At 47.8% G+C, this 22,473-nt stretch overlaps 1 pseudogene; it reads left to right on the top strand.

The window, feature by feature from the left end:
• The first annotated feature begins 1,414 nt into the window (after positions 1–1,414).
• LOC123405694 lies at positions 1,415–16,628 on the top strand (annotated as a pseudogene).
• Positions 16,629–22,473: the final 5,845 nt, after the last annotated feature.

Raw genomic sequence — 22,473 nt, 5'->3', positions numbered from 1 at the left:
TAAAAATATAATAAATAGTAAAAGAATATGAAAAAAAATAAGATAAATAATAGTAAAAAAAGAAAAAAAGGAAACACTACCGCGTGGCCCCGAATTGGGCCTGCCGCCCACCATCCCGGCCCAACCCGTGGGTGCGGTATAAAGCTCCCCCACCGGGGCTAACCCTAGCCCACGCACTCCCCAACCCCCTTCGCCGCTGCCACCCTTCCCCCGCTCGCTTGCCACGACCCCCCCTCTCCCCTAGAGCGCACGAGAACCCCACCGCCACGCGGCCTCGTCACCCGCCCTGTTCCCCACGACCTAGCCCCAGATCCCACCTCTCCCCATCGCCCTCTCCCTCCCCTCGTCCCCCTAGACCGAGAGCCCCTCGCCCCTCCTCTCCCACCGTACCCATCCGGCTCTCTCCCCTCCCGGCGAGCTCCTCACCCCTGCCGACCGAGCCACCTCGCCCCCACTTTGGTGCACCCCCCACCGGTGCTCCCACACCGTGGCCCCTCCCTCCGGCGGCCGCCTCGCTTCCTCTGGGCCGGATTCGGCTGGTCCCCCCCCATGTCACCGGAGCTTCCCCCCGGTCTACCTCTACACCGAGCCTCTGCTTCCCCGTCAACGCCGGTGAGCCCTTTTGTCGGGCTCCTCCCACCCCTACCTTCCTTTCTCTATCCCGATTCCGTTCCGGCGGTCGTCGTCGCATTCCGACGTCGTTGTGCTCCGGTAGGAGTTGGTGGAGTTGCCTCCTCCCTCTCTCTCTTGAGAGAGATGTCTGTGTTGAGACACAAAGGTTGGAGATGAGAAGTTAGAAAAGAAAAACAAGAATGTATTAAAAGCGTGTATGTATTATGTATGAAATACATATGTATGTATTAATATATGTATGTATGTATGTATGTATTGCGCATATATGCATGTATGAAAGAAAAGAAAATACATTATGTTATGTATGGATGCAAATATGTGTGCGTGTAAATTGTGGTGTGGCCAAACCCCCACTCTCACTTACACGGAGGCCCCACACGTTGATAAATAAAAAATAACAATAACAGTAAAATATAAAATATAAAAATATGTTTTTATTAAATAAATAAATAGATATATTATTTAATTAATTAGTTAATTAATTAGATGGATAATTAAGTAATTAGGATAATTACAGTATGACACGTAGGTCCCTCACTAAATTAATCTGGTTAATCTCTCCCTAAAAATAAAGCAAGTAGGGTTTCTGGTCGTCCATCGTGGCATTTTTGCGAAAAAGTCCCTCCGTTTTCAGTTAATCAACCAGCAGTCCTTTCTTAAGTGAGGAAAACGTTTCACTTATGAAAAAGACCCTACATGTTCCGAGGCGAGGAGGCACGGCGGCAGCACACAGTGCGCTCGCCACATCCAATCGGCCGCCGGATTTCTTCCGTCCGTTGCCATGTCCGCCGCGGGGGACCTTTCTCACACGCGAGAGGAAGGTCGCGCTTCGATCCGCGCCCGGTACGCTCGGAAACAACCGCCATCACACCCTCTCCCTCCTTCTCCACCGATCCCTTGACCTTCGTCCGTGTTTCCCCAGGGCTCTCCCAAGGGGGCCGCCGGCGGGGAGGCTAATCGACGACATCCTGGTGGAGATCATCTCGCGCATGCCCGCCAAGGCGCTCTGCCGCTGCAAGTGTGTCTCGAAGAACTGGCTGGGCCTCATTCACCACCCCGACCACCGCAAGCGGCTCCCCCAAACCCTCGCCGATTTCTTCTACAGCAGCAGGGCCAGCGGCGCCTGGAGTTGCCCTTCCGTTACACCAGCCTCTTGGAGGACCGCCACCGCGCTCTGTTCGGCGCCTCCTTCACCTTCCTGCCCAACCACCACCTGCCCGTCGATCTGCTCGACTCCTGCAACGACCTCCTCCTCTGCCGCTGCTACCACGTCTCCCACGGGGTCGGCGCGTTCCGTTACGCCGTGTGCAACCCCGCCATCGACAAGTGGGCCGTGTTGCCCAACTCCGGCAAGGACAGCATCGAGGTCTCCACCACGTCTCAGGGCTTCGACCCGGCGATGCAAGGTGGATGGAAAAGGACCAGAGTGGAAACTGAATATAGGGTTAACAGAAGAGTGAAAATCGAGTAGCTGTAAAAAGTAATTGCAGGATACAAGTATAGAGTTGTGGCGAATAAGTCCGCTGAAAATATGGACTTCAGATATCAAGACATTGATTTTCAAAAGTGAACAATATCTGTTGATCTTAATATTAAAACTTAAGAGATGCGATTTTATATTAGCCTTTTCATTTTATGGGATTAGTTGATAACTGATTTGGTTGCCTCTGTATATGTGAAGTGACCGCCCTTAACTTCTGCTTTATAATCTGTACTTGTACATTATACAACAGTTCTTTACAACGAAGCCTTATGCTTGTGATCCATCAAGTCTGCCGAAATATCCTCCAAGCACGGAATATGACGCTAAGCTTCGAGATGAAGAAGCTAGGAGGTAATATTCTCTGTAGCACCTAAGATAAATATTATGCAATCTGCAATTTGAAGTTTTGAACAGATGGGTTTTATCATTGGCATTTCTGTATTTAACTAATTATATGCGTTTTGATCCACAGGCAAAGAGCAGTTGCAGCCAAAGGACATGAATCTGAAACTGGACGCAGGAAGCAACTTGCAGCACAAAATGGCACTAACGAATCACATGTATTGCACAATTAATCCGGTCTTAGTATAGTCTGGTAATTGTCATACCAAGGGTCTCCTGAGGGATTTTTTTTCTGGTGCCACAGTCTGCACTTTTGATCTTTGAAACATGCATTCAATAGCTGATGCTAGCAGTTCGGTGAATGCATTATATGCATGATCCATTATCGTGATGCAATGCAATTGCTTCTCTATTTGTCTGGAACTTAATTTATACAACTATTTTATTGTACTACACACACATTGTTTCTAGCTCCAGAGGCAACTATACTGAATATGAGAACTAATTCTGATGCCATGCTGTTAAATATAAACAGTTCACTGTTTCATATTACTCAAGTCTCTCTTTTTTCATGGCTTTGCAGCAACGGCGAGTTCTGGTTAATCCTAAAAGCAGTAGTAACAAGTTTACTCCAAAGGAGGATGCTGTTACCGGCTTTCCAATGGATCCTCTGGTAGTAGACAATGGTCATGCTCGCCGTGTTCCTTTGATGAATGCTGGTCATTCATCCTCCACTTTGGGTCAATCAAGTGGCACAGATCCAAACGCCCAGAGATTCTACACCTCTCAGATTGTTGCTGCCGAGATGTCTAACCCATCTACTGCAACTGGGCAGCGAGGCAATATTGGTAAGCTGTCTAACCTTGGGGACAGTGCCAGGAAACAGTATTTAAGAGAGCATCGGTCGAGTTCAAGGTACAGTCAACTCGCTGCTGCTGACCAGTCTGACAAACCCAAATGGTCGCAATCACATCAATTCCAAGAAAGACCGTCATCTTCCCATCGGAAGGATGAAGTGGTGGCAGATAAGGAGCCTGCAGGGGCGAGTTACTTAATTGTTCTAATTAGCTCCAGTTGGTTTTAATTCCTAACATTTATAGAGAGCAATGCAAAGCATGACCTAGCCCTTAAGAGTCGGGATCAGTTTCAATAAATTTCGAAAAATCTATATGTTAGCATTTCTGGTTGGTTCTTATTGGGTCTAGACTTCAGAGCGGATGTTTGGCAAATAATGTGCTGATAATTTCCCGTCTATATATTATCTTCAGTCAGTTACGCTCATAATTTCTCGCCTATATATTCATTCAGGTGAATGGCACAAGGAAGAACCGAATCCAGTACTCAGGACCATTGATGCCTCCCGGGGTAAACATGGAAGAGATCCTTAAAGAGCACGAGCGGCAGATCCAACAAGCCGTGCGAAGGGCTCGTCTGGACAAGGGAAAGGGCAAGCACGCTGAGAGAGACCAGTCGGAGTCACTGTTGTATGCTGCCCACAGAGTGGATTTACAAGGAGAAGAGATTGAACAGAGCTACTCGGGACTCCGCCGCCGCAGTCTTTCTCGATGGCCTTCTATTTTTTCGTACCCTTGACCTTTAATATCATGATTGCATAGCTGCGGTGGACACTAAGGGAGAGACATGCCTGATATTCAGGGTCCTTGGTGGTCAGGTTCATGATTTTGGCCAGGCCGATGGTTTTGTTCAACAGGTGTTATTCAAGGTTCCTGGTGGTCGGTTTGATTATTTCGGTCTGGCTCATGGTCTTATTTAGCGCTCGCAGGGCTCCTTGCATTTTGCCAATTTTCAAAGGGATCAAGATGGTGTCTGTCGTGGTTTTGTCATGGCAGATGTCCTTGTGAAAGGACTTAGTGTTGGAGCCATCGCACCTTGGTGACGACTCAAAGGGGTTGAATGGGAGCGAGACAGAGATTTACCCAGGTTTGGCCCCTCGAGAGGAGGTAAAAGCCTACGTCCTGCTTTGTGTTGTATTGATTGTGTTTCGATTACAAGGAGGGCGTAACTCGCTTGACCTAGCACTCGATGATTTCTAACCTGCCGGATCCTTCCCCGGGATTCGCCTTTATATCCAGGTCAAGCCCTTAGGGTTTACAAGAGTCCTTACCATCATGCAAGTCATGATTCTTTCTATCTCTAAGTCACCGTGCTTTGCAAGACTTAAAGGTCTTACCAATGATGGATCCTTCCACGAGGATCCTGAACCGCCGTCTAGCTCCTGGGCTCACGGGCCGAAGCTTGAATCGCCAAAGGATGAGTCGCCCGCTTGGTGACCCGGCCCAACTAGGGCGGGTCACACAACAGATAATATCCCCAACATTAGGCCCCAGATCGACCTGAACTTGTTCATGTCAATTCTCACCTAGCGAGGGGCGACTCACTCTGCTCTTTTTACGCATCACACACTTCGTCCGCCACCCTATCCTGGAGATACCCAAGTCGCCGAACCACTTCTTGTTGATGTCATCTTATCCCTTTAACCTCGGAAGAAATGATGACGCAATCCCCAACGGATCCTTCGGCACAGATATCCTGAAAATTTTGGGCGCCATTATAGCGAATCCTTATCCCGTCATCAGTTCCCGCGCGAGGCGCCTTGATTCCAGCGCCCGACCCAATAAATAGGCTGGGGGAAGGGGGCAGGGAACATTTCCACCTACCCATCTTGTCGACCCCTTCTTCCTCGCGACCGCACCAAGAACTCCATCGCCGCTCGAGGATCTCCATCTCCGGCCACCGCGTCTGACGCATCCCCAGGCCAACTAAGCGAGCAGCACTCGCCGCGGATCTTCCTCGGTCGCCTCCGGTCGCCATCATCAGGTCAGTCCTCCGCCATTAGAGGTAGATCTTAGTTCCTCGAGGTTCATTGCTTGCCGATTCTTTAGAACACCTCGAATGCCCCCATAATCGCTGATTAGTTCACGACGATAATAGTAGGTACAGTAGCATCGACCATATCCTCAGTTGATTAGCTCCTGTTTGAGGATCTAAAAAGGCTTATGTCAGATCAGCTTTACTGTTCTTACCCTAGCCATAGGCTGTTTTACCTTATCCAGGCCTTTTTTTCATTCATTTTCGCCTGCTCCGTAGATCTATATGTTAGTGCCTGTTGTATAAAACCTGTTTGTAGATCCGTACTTCACCATTTAAACGAACATCTCTGAAGCCCTGAGTCGTCTCTCTTAAGCAGTAGGAAATTCCTAAATCGCCCTTGTATTCTGACCCGACCCCTTGTTGGCGAGTCATCAGACTCCCTTAGTCACTTGACAAATGTTCGGCGAGTTAATTGATCTTTTAACCACTCAGCAAGCGCTTGGCGAGTTAATTACCCGTAATCATGGGTACCGTTTTCAAAGCCGATTGGCTCCCGACCAAAGTTGATGAAGCTTTTCTCAACGACTGTGTGAAAACGGGAAATCTCGACCCGAAAGAGGTTATCGGATGGTGTTCCGGGTTTGGAGAAGAGATTCCCAACCCGATGGAAGGGGAAACAGTTGTCTTTGCTGAGCACCTCGAACGGGGGTTGAAGCCGCCAGGGTCAAAATTCCTCAGAGATGCGATGACTTTCATGAACGTCCGCCTCCAAGACTTAGGGCCTAACTCGATTAGCAACTTATGTCAGTTCCAAGTGTTCTGCGAAGCCTACTTGCAGATGGAACCTTCAGTTCCTTTGTTCTGGTATTTCTTTCATTTGAATCGCCAGACCGAATTTTCCAATGGCCCTAGCTTGGAACTTGGAGGCGTCAACGTTCAACGCCGTAGGGACAGTCCATTCCCATCACTCGCCATGCCAAGCCATCCCAAAGGCTGGGGCGAGTCTTGGTTTTATTGCCAAGAAACTTCTCCTGAGGGTGAGAACAAGCTCCTTGGCTATAGGGAGGAACACCTTCCTACAAACTTTAAAATTCCACACAAGCTTAGTGAAGAAGAGGAGTCAGATTTTATCCCGGTGCTATCCGAGTTACGATCTCTGACAAACAACGGTCTTACCGGGATTGACTTGATCCGCTGCCGGGTTGAATGGCGCATCCTCCCCTTAAGTCACCGAGACGGCTTAATGTGTGAGTTTGATGGCACCTTGGACCATCCCCAGTGCTACTTCCGTACATCACTGACAGAAAATGACATTGTGTCCATCATCAAGAAGCTGACCGGCGAGCCCTTGGCCAAGTGTGGCCAAATAGGTCTTAAGCCATTCTGCAAGATCAACCCGGCACCTAAGGTAAATAACTTAACCCGCCTTTACTTTATTCCTTCCGACTTACTTGAATTATGATTCTCATAATAAAAATGCCACTTCAGAAAGGTGAAAAATTCTGGTCCAAGAGGCCGAAAAAGATGGCCCTGAAGCAAGTCAGGCCGCCCCCAAAGAAGAAAACCAAGGGCAAAGGCAAAGCCGCCGTTACTGAACCGTCTGATGTGGAGGAATCCCAAGTCGGTGATGTACTTTCAGAGGTAAAAATTCTATCTTCTTTGTCTTGCCATTCATTGCTATAGTTTTGTGTTTACGCCTCCGCATCTCTTGTGTAGAATGAGGACAACGAAAGCCAGGAAGACTTCGTAGAGGTAATTTCTGTTTCCTCCGACTCATCTTCTCCTCCGCCTAAGCCGGCTAGGCGGATTTGTGGGAAGGTTCCCATGTCTCACCCAAATGCTTGTTTGGATCCTAATTTCGTTTTGAAGAAAACGCAATATGCTTCCCATCGGAAAACTCGGAGTCATTCTGGAGACTTGGTGTCCGGGTTACCAACGAAAACTAAGAAGGGGCAGAATGAGGTATCCTTTTAGCAGCGCCCCCTTTCGTTTCCTTTTGGATCATACTTATAACTTGCTCATATCTTGAGGTATTACTTTTGCAGAATTCTCCCCCTTCGTCAGGCGACTCAGTGATGTCAGCCCTTCCACCGATGATCCGCGTTCCAGGGTAAATTCTTATAATACTTACATTGTCCTGATGGTATGATGTCTGTTTTTAAGCGCACCCCCTTCTCTTTTTAGGGCACAAGCGAAGAAAAGGAAAAGTGGCGGGTCAACTTCCATCACAACTCCAGAGCCTATTGAAAGACCGTTGCCGACTCAGGATAATCTGGCAAAGGATAAATCTGATGACCAAGCGGATCTCCTGAATTCTCCTAAGGAAGGCACGAAAACGCCCAATCCGCCGAGTCCGTTGAAAACGGCAGAGGATTCAGATGCTATAATCATCACTGGTACTAGCTTCTCTAAGCTGGCTCCAGCAGTCTTGGCGAAGCACGTATCAACATCAACCCGACCTTCTATTGAACATGAAATTTCCAAGGCCAAGCTATCTCAATACGAGAATCTTGAATTTTAAAGAACTCTGTTCCGACTTTGCAAGTCGCCTGGAGGCGAGTTATGAAATGGAGAAGAGTCTTCTCCTTATGATGAAGAATAGACATGAGGTACACCTTAATGCATACCATCCTCATTAACCCCCAAGGGCCAGGTCATCTGTTAAAAGATGAGTCGGGTCTTGATATATGAAAAAATCTTTCGACCTATAACCCCCAAGGGCTGGGTCATCTGTTGAAAGATGAGCTGGGTCTTGATATGAAAAAATCTTTCGACCTATAACCCCCAAGGGCCGGGTCATCTGTTGAAAGATGAGTCGGGTCTTGATATGAAAAAATCTTTCGACCTGTAACTCCCAAGGGCCGGGTCATCTGTTGAAAGATGAGCCGGGTCTTGATATGAAAAAAATCTTTCGACCTGTAACCCCCAAGGGCCGGGTCATCTATTGAAAGATGAGCCGGGTCTTGATATGAAAAAATCTTTCGACCTGTAACCCCCAAGGGCCGGGTCATCTGTTGAAAGATGAGCCAGGTCTTGATATGAAAAAATCTTTTGACCTGTAACCCCCAAGGGCCGGGTCATCTGTTGAAAGATGAGCCGGATCTTGATATGAAAAAAATCTTTTGACCTGTAACCCCCAAGGGCCGGGTCATCTATTGAAAGATGAGCCGGGTCTTGATATTGTATAATTTTGTCTAAAAAATTATACATTAGCCCCCAAGTGTCAGAGATGTTGCTTGCAATAATTCTGAGACTTGCCCCTTGATAATATATTTTGACAGGAATCTCTTGCCCAAGCTGAGTCGGCATTTGGCGACTTAAAGAAAAGTTTAGCCGACCACGGGAAAAATCAGAAGAAAAATATCAAATAATCTTATCTGAGATGGAGAAGCTGAAGGCCGCCCACAAGAAGGCTCAAGCTGATCAACACGCCGCGGTAAAGCGAGCGGAAAAATCTGAAGAAAAATTGGAAGCCGTGCAACAAGAGCTGGCCGGCTTAAAGCAACATATCTCCAACATGGCACAGGCTATCTTTGGTAAGAAGCAAAACCCTGATCTTGCGCTTTGTAAAAAATAACTTAGTATGAAGAAGTTACTGACCATCATTATCCCTTATATAGGTCCGAGAGCCGCCAACCTTCAGAATGATTGCGTCCTGTTGCTGAAGGCGATTTACACATTAACAGAGCAACTTTATATCGGAAGCGTGCTGACCGTGAAGGCAGTGATGGGTGCCAAGGAACGCATAACATAAATCAAAAAGATGCTTGGCTGCTTATCTACCCTTCCGCCTCACATCGGTGAGCTAACCCGGTCAGCTGCCCGAAAAGGGGTACTCACTACGTTGAGTCGATGCTTAGCGTACGCTCCAGAGTTAAAACCCGAAGAAGTAGCAGCAGGCTTTCCCCAGCTCAAGGACGACGGGTCAAAATTTGCTCAAGAGGATTACCAGCGCGTTGTCAAAGAATCCCGCTTGGTGGCGACTCAGCTTGCAGCAAGCTTGGATTTATCAAAGTATCAAGCTGCTTATGATGACAAGAATAAGAAAGTAAATCCGCCAACCTTTGAGACAACCAGCTTGACTCCGCGTCGACCCAAGAACACTTTTGATTTGGAGGCGGATCTCTCATCATTTTTGAATGATGAAGATGAATTTGCCGCCTTATCCAAGTGTAATTGGGTATTGGGCGACTTGCAAATTGAAGCCGGTCAGAGCTCAAAGCAGGCTGACCCGGGGACATCAGCGGAGTAGTTCTTCATGGATTTGGCCATCAGAGCCATGTAATAAGTCATTCGTAGAAAACAACCTTGTTCTGTGATTTCTTTAAAGCACTTGTGTCGCCCTGAGGGCGTCTTATGATGCTTGACCCACCATGGCAATAGTGATTTTGATCATCAACCTGTTAGGCTTAAAAACATGCATCAAACCACCTCAGTGAGTAATGGATGATAATAAACAATAACCGACACAAGATGTTAGGGTGAGTCGGAAAAATTTGAAAAACCTTGTGGCAGTGCCAGGAAGGTGAAAAATAAGAATTTCGTCAGCTCATTCAAGTCGCGACAGGATAGGACGAGTTATATAAACTCAAGTGCTACCCGAGGGAGACTTTTTGTATAAAAAAAGCTCAAGTATTTAGACCGGCTGATCAGGCACGAGTCAAGCTTCAATGAAGCAGGTTCAGTGAACCAATGGTTTCTCTATTTTCCATGTGGGGCGCTAGCCGGTACCAGACATGTTTTAACCAAGGCGAGTTCAGGGTCCATAAAGCGGAGTAACTCGCCAAGAGTTCATGGGTCCACATGGCGATTCGGCCAACACAGAGTCCAGTATAACCATTGTAATGCGGTAATTTTTCGCAGGCCAAATGGGTAGTAAGGCTGATCTCAGTGAGAGGAAGCCCCCAAGTGACCTATGATTAGGGGAAAGACTGGTCATAGAATTGTAGAAGCATATACGCTATTACCACAAAACGACTTGGGAACAAATAGCCCCCAAGTAAGCTGGCCTAATCCACAGAATCATATAAGGCACCTATGTTTGAATCACGCGCTTGGAGCGACTTGATCCTCTTTGGCTTATCGATACCCAGTGTTGTAATAAGTGCAGCATGGCGACTTATGCTCTCTGGTATGGATAGCGTCCATGCTTGGGCGACTTGTTAAGGAGCAAAATAAAAGATCCATACTTTCAATAAGATGAAATAGCAGGAAAGCCCCCGAGTTCGTGGGCATCAATTTTATTGCTTCATAAAAATGAAAAACTTACAATTTTTTAAGAGAAGAAAAAACAGAGCCAATAGCTCAAGTATAATAAGGCCGCAAGTGGGGTATGTTCCAGGGGTGAGTTGACTCAGCCTCCATGGTTGGCCGATCAGGCTGAAGATCCACCAGATAGTATGACCCGTTGCGTAGGCTTTTGCTGACGACGAACGGTCCTTCCCATGGTGGTGATAATTTATGCATGCCAGTGCGATTTTGGATCAATCGAAGCACTAAGTCGCCCTCCTGAAAGGTTCGGCTCTTGACCCGACGGCTGTGGTAACGCCGCAAGTCGTGCTGTAAATCATCGATCGGGCGGCAGCCAAGTCGCGTGCTTCCTCCAAGGCGTCCAAAGAATCTTGACGCGCCAACTCGTTGTCCTGTTCCACATAAGCAACAATTATGGGCGAGTCATGCCTAATGTAAGTGGGAAGAACCACTTCTGCTCCATATACCAGGAAAAGGGAGTAAAACCCGTAGAACGGTTTGGGGTGGTCCGGATGCTCCAAAGTACTAAAGGCAACTCTTCAACCCAACACCCTGGGGTGTGTTCCAGGGGAACCATAAGTCGGGGTTTGATTCCTCGCAATACTTCCTGATTCGCCCGTTCCGCCTGCCCATTAGATTGTGGATGAGCAACTGCAGAGACATCAAGCCGGATGTGCTCCCGGTGGCAAAACTCCTGCATCGCTCCTTGTGATAGATTAGTACCGTTATCAGTAATAATGTTGTGTGGATATCCGAACCGGAAAATCAGTTTTTTCAAGAACTTGACCGTTGTCTCCGCATCACAAGCACCAACAGGTTCTGCTTCGACCCACTTGGTAAATTTATCAACCGCCACCAGCAGATGAGTTTTTTTTGTTGGACGGCATCTTAAAGGGGCCAACCATGTCTAGCCCCCAGACCGCGAAAGGCCAAGTAATAGGTATCATCCTTAGTTCTTGAGCCGGCACATGAGCCTGTCGTCCGTAACGTTGGCAACCATCACATCGACGAACTATCTCTTCTGCATCTGCATGAGCCGTCAACCAAAAGAATCCGTGGTGGAACGCTTTTGAGACTACGGAGCGTGACCCGGCATGATGCCCACAATCTCCTGCATGGATGTCGTTTAGAATCACGCATCCTTCTTTGGAAGAAACACATCGTTGGAATACCCCAGAAGTGCTTCGCTTAAACAATTCGCCATTGATGATGACCATGGATTTGCTCCGACGGACAATTTGGCGAGCCAACACCTCATCCGAAGGTAACTCGCCTCGTGCAAGATATGCCAAATACGGAAGAACCCAATCCGGCGTAACACGGAGAGCCGCCACAAACTGGGACTCAGGGTCTGGTATTGCCAACTCCTCTTCTGAGGGCAAACCTACGGAAGGATTATGCAAAATATCCAAAAATACATTGGGAGGAACCGGCTTACGTTGTGAACCGAGACGTGAAAGGGCGTCAGCTGCTTCGTTAAGGCGCCGGTCGATATGGTCGACTTGATAGCCATGGAAATGACCCGCAACATCGGACACAGCCCTTCTGTAAGCCACCATCAGGGGGTCCCGAGAGTCCCAAGTACCTGAAACTTGCTGAGCCACCAGATCAGAATCGCCGAGACATGTGACACTCGTGAGGTTCATCTCCTTGGCGAGTCGCAAACCATGAAGCAAGGCTTCGAACTCCGCAGCGTTGTTGATGCATGGAAACATGAGTCGGAGAACATAACAGAATTTGTCTCCCTGGGGCGAAATCAACACCACGCCAGCCCCCGAGCCTTCCAATTGCCAAGACCCGTCAAAGTAAATAGTCCAGTATTTGAGGTCGGGCCTGTCTTCCGGAATCTGTAATTCGCTCCAATCGTTGGCGAAGTCAACCAAGGCCTGAGACTTGATAGCCGTGCGAGGGGTGTATCGCACGTGGCGCGGCCCAAGTTCGATCGCCCATTTGGCGATTCGCCCTGTCGCTTCTCGGTTTTGGATGATGTCCCCGAGAGGAGCGGAGCTAACCACCGTGATGGGATGCTCTTGGAAATAGTGTTTCAGCTTTCGACTCGCCATAAAGACCCCATAGACCAGCTTCTGTCAGTGCGGGTATCGTTGCTTGGAGAGAGTTAGCACCTCACTAATGAAATACATCGGGCGTTGCACCGGATATTCCTTCCCTTCTTCCTTCCTCTCGACGGCCACTACCACGCTCACCGCCTTGGAGTTTGCCGCAATGTACAGAAGCATAGGCTCTTTTTCAGTCGGGGCGGCCAAAACCGGCGGGTTGACGAGCTGCTGCTTCAAGGCTTCAAAAGCTTCATTGGCCTCGTCTGTCCAAACAAAACGATCAGATTTCTTAAGCAACTGATAAAGGGGAATAACTTTTTCTCCCAGGCGGCTTATGAAGCGACTTAAAGCCGCGATATGACCCGCCATCCGTTGAACTTGATTGATATTCGCTGGTTTCCCAAGCGAAGTAATCGCCTCGATTTTGTCCGGGTTGACCTCAATGCCTCGTTCGGACACCAGGAAACCCAACAACTTTCCTGCAGGAACGCCAAAGACACACTTGGTGGGATTAAGCTTCATCTGGTATACCCGCAGATTGTCAAAAGTTTCCCTTAAATCTTCCAAGAGCGTCTCCTTCCTATGAGTTTTAACCACAATGTCATCAACGTAAGCGTGGATGTTGCGTCCGATTTGGCCACGGAGACAATTTTGGATGTAGCGCTGGTAAGTCGCCCCAGCTCTTTTGAGCCCAAACGACATGGACACATAACAAAAAGCCCCGAAGGGGGTTATAAAAGCTGTCTTCTCCTGATCTTCCACAACCATCTTGATTTGGTGATATCCGGAATAAGCGTCCAGAAAACACAAACGCTCGCAGCCTGCCACTGAATCAATGATTTGATCGACGTGGGGAAGGGCGAAAGGGTCCTTTGGACAGGCTGTGTTAAGATCCGTGTAATCAATGCACATGCGAAAGGTGTCGTTCTTCTTGAGCACCAGGACCGGGTTAGCCAACCATTTGGGGTGGAAGACCTCTACGATGAATCCGGCGGCCAAAAGACAGGCGACTTCTTCCCCGATTTCCTTGCGTCGTTCCTCATTGAACCTGCGAAGATATTGCTGAACCGGCTTTGCTTTTGGGTCAACATTAAGATGGTGCTCAGCGAATTCTCTGAGTACACCAGGCATGTCAGAAGGTTTCCATGCGAAGATGTCCCGATTCTCACGGATGAATTCTATGAGCGCGCTTTCCTATTTGGGGTCCAGACCCACCCCGATAGTAAACTGCTTGGTTGAGTCGCCAGGGACGAAATCCACTATCTTAGTGTCATCCGTTGGTTTGAACTTGAGGGGAGGCTCATCGTCTGTTGTTGGCTTCTTTAGAGGTGACATATCTGCTGGATCAACATTGGCTTGGTGATATTTGAGCTCTTCTTCAGCGCAGGGGACTTCTACGTAAGCCGCATCCCCTTCCTCACATTCTTTTGCTATCCTCCTGTCACCATCAACCGTGATGGGCCCCTTAGGACCGGGCATCTTGAGTTTAAGGTAAACATAGCAGGGGCGAGCCATGAAACGGGCATAAGCCGGTCGCCCAAACAACGCATGATAAGGGCTCTTTAACTTGACCACCTCAAAAATAAGCGACTCACTCCTGTAATTGGACGATGTTCCAAACGCAACTGTGAGTTTGACCCGGCCTATGGGGTATGCCGATTTACCTGGGACAATTCCATGGAATACCGTGGTTGACGGCATTAAATCTTTCTGCAACAGGTTCATCCTTCGAAAAGTGTCGAAGTATAGTATGTTGATGCTGCTACCACCATCCATCAGTACCTTCGATAAGATATATCCCCCGACTTGAGGAGCCACGACCAACGCTAAGTCGCCAGGGTTGTCAACTCTGGGCGGGTGATCCTCCCTACTCCATGATATAATTTGCTCGGACCAGTGGAGGTACCTAGGGAGTGCCGGCTCAGATACAATGTACGCTCGGTGATTCACCTTTTAATCGCGCTTGCAGGCATTGGTGGTGAATATGTGGTTTTGCCCGTTGCTTAATTGTTTGGGATTGTTGCGGAACCCGCCATGATCATCTTGCCCCTACGGAGCGCCCTATGGGGGTGGCTGCTGAAAAACCCCGGGCGGGTTATACCGCTGTTGGTTATGCATTGGGTATTGGCCGTTGCTTGGCTGCGAGCCGCCCTGAGCCCCTGGTTCGGGGAAGCCGCCGAACGGGTTCTGGCGTTGATTAGGTGCACCGAACTGTTCCTGCCGTTGGTCCGGGTCACCGTTTTGGCCCTTTTTGATCGCCTCCGCCCGAAATTCCTGCATCACATAACAGTCCTCCCAGGAGTGAATCGTCGTTCCGTCCGCCATGGCGTGGTGCGGGCAGGGGCCCTTGAGTATCTCGTTATAATTGCGCGGCTTCTTGCCACTGTAACCCCTCTTCTTCTGGCGCTGGTTGCCGTTGTTGGCATTGGTGTTGGCGAGGAAGTCCGTGGATCCTTCCTGCCGCCTTCTCTTGCCGTTTCCCCCGTGATTATGGTGGGCGCGTCCCTGAAGCCGGGTATGATTTTTGGATGACTCGCCTTTTCTCGGCGAGTTGGCCTTGCTGCCATCTTCTCTTAGCTTTGTCAACTCGGCATTTATTGTGTCCTGATTTTCTGCTGTTACAGGGGTCGCCATGAGCCTTGTTACCTCTGCCGCCAAATCCACCAAGATCGCAGCTGGGCTTCTGGATGTTTCGCCAGTCCCGTCGTTGCCTGCCAGGTTTTGCGGGGGCTGAGTCGCCCGTGCCATGTAAACGGCGATCTGACGGCGGGTCCGGTCGAGAACCTCGGGGTCCATCGCCAATGACAGGCCTCCGAGGCAGCCCCCCATGTAGAGACTGAATTGAATCTGAGTCGCCCATGGATGATTCGTCATCAGTGTTGACCGGCGTGGTCTCCTGAGTCACCGATCGTTCTGGTTCCTCAGATCCCTGTGTGAAACCAACAAAGACCAGGCGGGTTAGATTTGGCGTCGCGACAGGGCGGACATACCTGGCCGGCTCGACGATGTCGGTGAAGATGTCCGGTTCAGGCATAGGCGATCCAACCATGCCGACAAAGATGTTGATCTTGCCGAAGGGGATTCTGTAGTCGGATTCGATTGAGTCGGCCTCGGGCCCCCCACGACAAGTTATTGATGTAGTACTTCCCGCGGCGGCTCCGAGTCGTGAGCCCCGCTGCGTAGCTCCCTGACCCTGGTAGGGCTCCCTTGAGAACTCAACTCCACCGTGAGCAGGCCCCACGGTGGGCGCCAACTGTCGTGGTTTTGTCACGGCAGATGTCCTCGTGAAAGGACTTAGTGTTGGAGCCATCGCACCTTGGTGGCCACTCAAAGGGGTTGAACGGGAGCGAGACAGAGATTTACCCAGGTTCGGCCCCTCGAGAGGAGGTAAAAGCCTATGTCCTGCTTTGTGTTGTATTGATGGTGTTTCGATTACAAGGAGGGCGTAACTCGCCTGACCTAGCACTCGATGATTTCTAACCTGCCGGATCCTTCCTCGGGACTCGCCTTTATATCAGGTCAAGCCCTTAGGGTTTACAAGAGTCCTTACCATCATGCAAGTCATGATTCTTTCTATCTCTAAGTCACCGTGCTTTCCAAGACTTAAAGGTCTTACCAATGATGGATCCTTCCACGAGGATCCTGAACCACCGTCTAGCTCCTGGGCTCACGGGCCGAAGCTTGAATCGCCAAAGGATGAGTCGCCCGCTTCGTGACCCGGCCCAACTAGGGCGGGTCACACAATAGATAATATCCCCAACAGTGTCGCCATTCGATTGGTAGTTCATGTTCTCAAGGACTATCAAGGCGAACAATGGAAATTGAAGCATAGCATTAAAACCTCACACATATGTGGATGGACAGATTTATGGCTTGATGTGGATTTTGATTTCGTTGCGATTCATCCAGAGTGCAACTTGATGTTCTTCATTGCAGGGGGTGTCACATTAATGTGCTGTAATATGGATAATCGGCAAGGTAAAGTGATCTTCTATCTTGGAGGTGCGAAACCGCTATCTTATGTGTCGTAGTCACCATCATTGCACACCTGACATCAATATGAAACTGTTGGTGCCTTTATAAGAAGTGGATATCTTATTGGAGTCGATTCCTTTATGCTATGGAGCAGATGGCTTGGTATGTCTGCTTGAATATGCCTGTCATTTTGTCTGACTGATGGATGCATGTTTTTCCGGTTTGGAGCAATGGTGGTTCAGTATGGAGGGAATTTGACTAATTTCTCTATGATCAGTAGTTATCCAAATTTGCTCTAAACTTTCTGTCATTCCTGGTGTCTGGTTTAGTGAACTTCTACCTTCATGCATTGCTTAACCTTGTGTAGTGTTTGCTTAAGGTACTACGATACATTATGTGAAAGACATGGGCAATGGTTATCATGCAGCAAAACTTTTCTTGAACATCATCCTGAGGCTTAAATGTTTATCTTTTGATTTGCAGCCATGGAAATTATAAGCATATTCTTCACAGTTATTTTAGTATACGACCACTTGTCTGCTAATGATATGGTGTGTTAAATTCTGCTGATGATCTGATGCGGCAAATCATATATTTTTTTTCTTTCCTGTCAATGGTTTGAAAAGTAAAATCCTTGCTGCTATTTGTTAGTATAACACTTGGATGAATACATGTCACTTCTTTTCAGTGCTTTGTTAGAGGTTTTCTGTGTAGAACACAAAAGTGGTCTCTGTTTGTCGGTATTGTTCTGTTAAGTAGCTTAAAAGAGTTTGAACTAAGCACTGACATGTGCCTTTTATTGTCCTCAGGAGGGATTAGGGGCGAGCGGGAGGAGTGCGGCGCGGCTCTCGGGGCAGGGGCAGGTGGAGCGGCGCGGCGTGATGGGCTCGGCGAGCCTCGCGCGGGCAACCAGCCATGGCCTGCAGCGGATAAGAGAGGGAGAGGGAGGAATATGGGGATGGAGGAAGCGATGTTGTGGATAAGGGACAAGCAGTGCACATAAAAGAATGTAAAATGCTAGAATTAGTCTATGCATTAGAATTATAATCGTTAATAACGAATTACCTCATAAAGTGTTAACGTGTTTATCTAACAATCGTATATCGATTAGATATGAGACGGTCAAAATCTTCATGTACTCAACACTCATTGTAATAATAAATGGTCAATATATAGTTTTTTTATCACGTTGCAACGCACGGGCCCTTTTGCTACTTAATAATTAAACCTAGATAAAAATGTGTGTCCATGACGCATGGGACTCACCGGTCAGTTGACCAGTCAACTGCTGATGTCAGCATGACATCATGCTGATGTCATAATCGCATTTAATCAAATTAATTAAATCTGTTTCTAATTCCTAAATATTGAATAAAACTTTAAAAATTAATATAAAATAATGCGTAAGTCAGATCAAAATATTTTCAACATGAAAGTTGATCACGAGAACGAGACGAACCCGGATACACGGTCCATTCGTGTGTCACGCGTCCCTAGCATAGCAAACGTGGAACCTTTCCATCGTTTTTCATCTGTCCGGTAGTAGCCCGAGACCCGGAAAATATCGTCAGATATTCTTCCGACCCGTCTATGACGGATGTTGCTGCGTTAGCTCATGCCTAGTCTGCATATTGCCATGTCATGCATCGTGTTGCACCGTTGCTTTTATTTATTTATTGTTTCTTCCCCCTTTTCTTACCGGTAGACCCCGAGACTAACGCTGCTGCCGGGTACATCTATGACCCTGTCGACCAGCCCTTTGCCGCAAAGCAACAAGGCAAGCAAACCCCCCTTTGCTACTGTTGTAGTTAGCTCCTATATCTGATGCATAGCCTATTTTTTGATGAACTGCTACCTTCAGTACTGTACTTTTAAACTGTTTAGTATAAGTGGAGCAGTCATCCCTTCTGACCCCGTAGTCCATTTGCCCCGTTTTGTTTTCAAATCTCGATCCCTGATCGATGAGCTAGACCCGACACAGCACATACACCCCCCTTGGTTGTACGCCGCTACAGAGGTACTATCGGCTACCGAGGGTGACACCTCGCTAAGTACTCCTCATGATATCTCTGTAGTATAGCTAGTCGGTCGTGGTTATCGAGGGTGATTCCTCTTTCACCATTCCCGACGATGCCTCTGTCGTGCAACCCCTCAAGTGTGGGACCCCCGAGGGTGATTCCTCTAAGCCCACCTTGACGGATACATCGCTCAGAATCCAACGAGGGTGATAACTCGGATTCCCCCCGATGTTACAACCACACAGTTACTCGACCATGTCACTGGGATCTTTGGTGATTAGTTGTTAGGCGGGTGGATTCCGGTGTGTTTGTGTCGGGACTAATTAAAATGATAATGGATTTGGGTATTTGATCTGGGTTGGTCGGAAGGCCTTATTACGCACTAATCGTCTGCGTGGGAAGAATTATGGGTACTCGACGTCGCGGTATCAGCCGAAGCTTTTCAGATGTCAGCAGTGGAGCGGTGCGCGCCGGAGTGGTCCCAGTATGCATCGCGCTTGTGATTAAGGGATGCTAGGACTGACCTCGGCCGCCCACGCATCATGCAGGAGCGTGGAGGGCAAGTGGGACCACGAACCCTCTGTGCTTAGGAGTTAGACCGGCGGGCTGGCCTCTCTATTGAGTCTTAGGTGGGGCTACGCCGTGTCGATATTCCGAGGCCGGGCAGGACCTAGAAAAGTGTGTCCGGCCAGAGTGTTATCGAGCACATCGGGGAATATGTTGTGCACCCCTGCAGGGAAGAACTTATCTATTCGAATAGCCGTGTCCACGGTTACAAGACGACTTGGAGTTGTGCCCTGATCTTATACAACTACAACTGTTACTTAACTGGATTAGTTGCCCCGGGATCACTTCCTCGGAGGGAGTCGAGGGAGGATCTCTGGGCGTGACCTCACTTTAATATTGCTAAAACAATATGATTATTATTTGTGTTACACCTGTTCTACTCTCGTCTATTGCTGCAAGACCCTGAAGATGCTAGTCTTCGATAGGACTAGGCCTTCTCTCTCTTTTCTCGCATTGCTGCAGTCAGTCCACATATAACCACCCCCTTCTTTGATGCTGATGCATACTTAGCATAGTTCTGATGTAAGTCTTGCGAGTACTTTGGATGAGTACTCACCGTTGCTTTGCTCCACCTTTGTCCCCTTGATCCGTTGTTGTGACCAGATGATGGAGCCCAGGAGATGGAGTTTCCTGTCGACGTCTGCCACCCCGTTGGTGACTTCTTCGTGGAGGTCGCTGAAGACTAGGAGTAGTTAGGAGGTTCCCAGGCAGGAGGCCTCGCCTCGTTCGATCGTGTTTTGTTTTGTCCAAGCCTTCTCTAAGGCACCCCATGTGTATGTTTGTCCTCAGATATTGTTGCTTCCGCTGACTCGTGTGTTTATCGAGCTTCTATATTCTAGCCCTCTAGGCCCCTGGCTTGTAATATGAAGCTTGTATTATTTTTTTGTGTCTAGAGTTGTGTTGTGATATCTTCCAGTGAGTCCTTGAGTTTGATCGTACGCATTTGCGTGTATGATTAGAGTACGATTAAATCGAGGGCGTCACAAGGGGCAACACTATTATTCTTTTTGAAAGATCCACACTCGTACTCCATTGTTATATTTGTACTCCATAGAGATTATCATTCATGCATAACTATGTGGGGACCCTTATACTATAGAACTTGGCTTGTATATTCCAATGATGAGCCTCCTCAAATGAGCTCTAGGTCTTCGTGAACAACCAAGTTGGATGCACCCCCACTAATTCCATTGGAGAGCTTACCTTAGCTCATATGTGCATCCGTTGCATGGCAATCCCTACTCCTCACATCATATTTATCGTTTGGCTTTCTCTCGCCTATGGTTGTCCTCATTGATGTGAGCCATTAACACCATTTTTTATATTCCTTCCCCATCATTATTCTCTTTGCCATCCTAAGTGCCAACATATCTTGCCTGCGCTCATCCATTGCATGAGTGCTCATAGTCGAAAGGGAGAGGATCATTTTGACTTGTGTCGGACTACTGGTTTGGGGATGAGTCAAAATAAGATTCCGAAGGAGACCAAGTGTGAAGTTTTAGTAGATTGAGTTCTCAATTAAACTATATATTATATTTATGCTATGAACCCATCTCCCACTTCTTGCACGCAAACTCCATTTGGAGACATTCGAGTCACGGACAGCGAGACCTCTTGCACCTTTACGTTCTTACTTTGCTAGTTTCAATACTAGATATAAACTCTTGCTTGTTATTGTCTTGACTTGAATTGCATATCTTACTTGCTTTACTTTGAAGTTCTTATATGTGTGTTAGCATGTCACCACAGGAATTATGCTTGTTCTCATTTACCTACTCGAGGACGAGCAGGAATTAAGCTTGGGGATGTTGATACGTCCCAAACGTATCTATAATTTCTGCTTGCTCCATGCAAGTTTTGGGTGATATTGCTATGTGTTTTGTACACTTTCATACCTTTTTCAACATATTTGGACTAACCTACTAACTCAGTGCACCCAGTGCTAGTTTCTGTCTACTGATGTCTGTGAATTGCAGGTTTATACCCATATTTAGAGTGCCCGAAAAATTCCACAAAAAATATATAAAAAATCAGTGTTCGAGAAGACTCCAGACGGCCTAAGGAGGGCCAGAGGGGGGTCACCAGGCCCCCAGGGCCCCTGGTGGCGCGGCCTTCCCCCTGGCCGTGTAGGGAGGCCACCTAGGTGGGGACCACCCCCTCTGGTGCCCTACCTTGGCTCCTATTTTTACCCCCGTGGAGGAAACCCTGATTCCTGAACCCTTTTCTCGAGAAGCAATTCCGATCTCCGACGCCATCGCCAACAAGTTTCGGGGGACCAGAATTCGTGTGTCGGCACCCTGCCGGGACGAGGAAGTACCTCGGATTCATCTCCAACGACGTTGCTTCCTCCCTCCATGAAGCGGGAGTAGTTCCTCCTCGGGGTTGAGGTCTTCTACAGTAGCTATGTGGTTAATTCTCTCTCTCATGATGTGATCTTGATTGTGATCATGGGCTATGTTAATCTAGGGTGATCCCATGATGTTTCCCCTTCTTCTATGTATTGGATTGATGTACTCACTTGATCTTATCTAGTATAATCCCCGAGACCATGATAACAACGGTCTATTGGACATGTATTAGAAGAATATTTTCATGAGTGATTTCCTCTTTTGTGAATTGATTGAATATTGAGAGTCTCTTGGTGCTTGTCTTTGACTATCCTTGAGATACATTGTGGTGATTGTGGTACTCTCTTTGGATGGCCGCGGTGACATTGGGAAATCCATAGATGAGAACTACGAACTATGAGGTGTGCTTTTGTAACCCATTTATAGAAACAAACACTTTGCTTCCGGATCTGAGATAGGAGATATTCCCAACTGTTTGGGGTATCCTATGAAGATGCATTTATCCACTTTGGGTTCGAGCTTATCAGACTGAAACTTTTTCACATAAGCATCGCAGCCCCAAACTTTTAAGAAACGACAGCTTAGGTTTCTCCAAACCATAGTTCATACGGTGTCATCTCAACAGAATTACGTGGTGTCCTATTTAAAGTGAATGTGGTTGTCTCTAATGCCTAACCCAAAATGATAGTGGTAATTCGATAAGAGACATCATAGTACGCAGCATATACAATAGGGTGCGACTATGATGTTCGGACACACCATCAGACCATGGTGTTCCAGGTGGCATGAGTTATGAAACAATTTTCACATTGTCTTAAATGTTTACCAAACTCGCAACTCATATATATATTTACCTCTACAATCACATTGTAGACATATTATCCTCTTGCCACGATGATCTTCAACTTCACTCTGAAATTGCTTGAACTTTTCAATGTCTCATACTATGTGATTCATCAAGCAAATAC

Source organism: Hordeum vulgare, chromosome 6H (genome assembly GCF_904849725.1).
Source record: "Hordeum vulgare subsp. vulgare chromosome 6H, MorexV3_pseudomolecules_assembly, whole genome shotgun sequence".
NCBI classification, from domain to species: domain Eukaryota; kingdom Viridiplantae; phylum Streptophyta; class Magnoliopsida; order Poales; family Poaceae; genus Hordeum; species Hordeum vulgare.
The sequence above is the reverse complement of the archived record's forward strand: the minus strand, read 5'-3'. Positions and strand labels throughout refer to the sequence as shown.